Consider the following 1,996-nt stretch of genomic DNA (forward strand, 5'->3'; position numbering starts at 1 on the left):
CGGCGGCGGACCCGATCCGGAGACATGATGCGCGGCTGCTTCTTCTCAGAGCCTGCTGCGCAAAATGGCGGCGAGCTCAACGGCCTCGCCGCCGCCTTTGTCCGCCCCTTATATACCTTCCCCGCCGGAAACCGCCCCCGAGCGCACGGCAACCAATCAGCAGGCTCGCTCGTGGAGACGGATACAGGCAGCGAGCAATCGCGTGCCCCTACTCTGCCGCCTCTGTGATCCCATTGGTGGGCGCGGTCTCGCAAGGTGATTGGCCCGTTTGACTGCCGGATACAGCACAGGATGATCCGTTAAGCTCCCGCGCGGGGATTGGGCGCGTTTTGCCCGGTGGAGGGGGCGGAGTCGCCGATTGATAGGCTTCGCGATTGGCTGGGGCGCCTGTCAGTCAAGTGTTGGCCCGGCCCCTGCAGTGGAGCAGGCTGCGGTTCGGACAGTGCGTCTCCGTAGCCTGCTTCGGCCACGTGGCCGTGCGGCACCCTGGGGATCACCGCGCTCAGCACCCTGCTCCCTGGGTGTTTGCGTAGATGTGATCTCATTTATTAGCGGGGATCCTGGTTTTCCCTGATTTAAAAAAAAAAATCCCCAATTTTTGGTTAAAAAAAAGTAACCTCAAATCCACATTTTCCCATGATCAAAATGAAACACCAGTATATACGTCTCTATATATTAGTGGTGTTTCATTTAAACCCACATACAAATGTGGATTTGGGGATTTTTTTTTAAATCAGAAAAAAACAGGATCCCTGTTTATTAGAGCCACTAAATAGTTGGAAAAATTGTTCTTTGCATGTTTTTGAGCACAACCCCCCTTCTCCAGACGTAGGAGGGTCTGCAGGTGTTTTGTGTCGATAGTATCTCAGGTTTGAGCATGTTGGCCAAATCTTTTTGTCCCAGGACAGACGCAGAAAAAGCTCAGAGGCTGCAGATATCGGTGCCATAGCAGAAGCTGAGTACAGGAAATCCATGCAGATAAATGGAAAATAAAAAAAAGTCATCAGCATTTAGGAATTTTTCCCGTTACACCAATTTATGTCCGACACTGGTGCTGTTGAAAGTTGTTGGTTTGAGTACCGTCAAAAATGAGGTTCGCTCTTTATTTGCTGAACATCTGGTGGGCTGAAACACAGCTCAGATGTTGGTTATTCATACGGCTACTCCTAGCTTAACGTTGTGGTGACGTTCTTGAAAAACGCAACTTTAAGCGAAACAACGTTAAGCAAATCCAATTAGGTCACAGTAATTAATACTTTCGTCCTTCCCGGGCAAAGACGAGCGCATCCAGCAGGGAGAGGGGAGGGAAGAAGAGAGAAAAGTGGGGAAGAAAAAAGTTAGGAGAAAAGAGAAAAAAGGGAAAGGGAAGAGAACGAAGGGAGGTGGAGGCTGTCATGTGAGTACGTAGGTGACTTATAAGTCCGATCTTCGCTTTGAACAAACTGCTGCAGCAGGGGCAGGAGAGTGATGAGGACTGGATACGGGAGGTTTTAATTTTCCTGGCCGCTCGTTTCTTCGTTGCTTTTGCCGTGCGTTGCTGTTCAAAGGCCAATGCTCCGTTCTGGATTTGGGACCTCCAGGATGGATGGTCACGAGCTATTTGCTCCCACGACTCTGGGTCGATACCATGACTCTTTAGGGACACCTTTAGGGTGTCCTTGTCCTGCTTCTTTGGTGCTCTGCAAAAGCGTACTCCATTTGACAGTTCGCCATAGAAGACTTTCTTTGGCAGGCGAGTGTCAGGCCTTCTTGAGAGGTGAAGCTTCGGGTGGTGATTTGATTCAGAGGAGATTCGGCCCGATTCGGTGGCCGAATCTCCGAATCCGAATCAAACCAGGAGACCAATTTAAAGGTCCGAACCAATTAAAAGATGCAAAGATTTGGAGAGCTTTGACAATTCAGGCAGTCCCCAGTGGCTGCAGCAGGGAGCTGCGGCCGACTCCAAGTTGGTAAGTACTAGGGGTGGGGGAGAGGGGGCTGGGGGAGGGGACCATGG

General features: G+C 50.9%; 1 protein-coding gene across 1 annotated transcript in view; it reads right to left on the reverse strand.

Moving 5' to 3' along the window:
* SFPQ (splicing factor proline and glutamine rich) overlaps positions 1-1,996 on the reverse strand; it is a 26,551-nt gene that overhangs the window by 14,926 nt on the left and 9,629 nt on the right. The gene's annotated exons all lie outside the window — the stretch shown is intronic.

The sequence above is a fragment of the Alligator sinensis genome, unplaced genomic scaffold, assembly GCF_000455745.1.
Source record: "Alligator sinensis unplaced genomic scaffold, ASM45574v1 scaffold547_1, whole genome shotgun sequence".
In the NCBI taxonomy this organism is placed as follows: domain Eukaryota; kingdom Metazoa; phylum Chordata; order Crocodylia; family Alligatoridae; genus Alligator; species Alligator sinensis.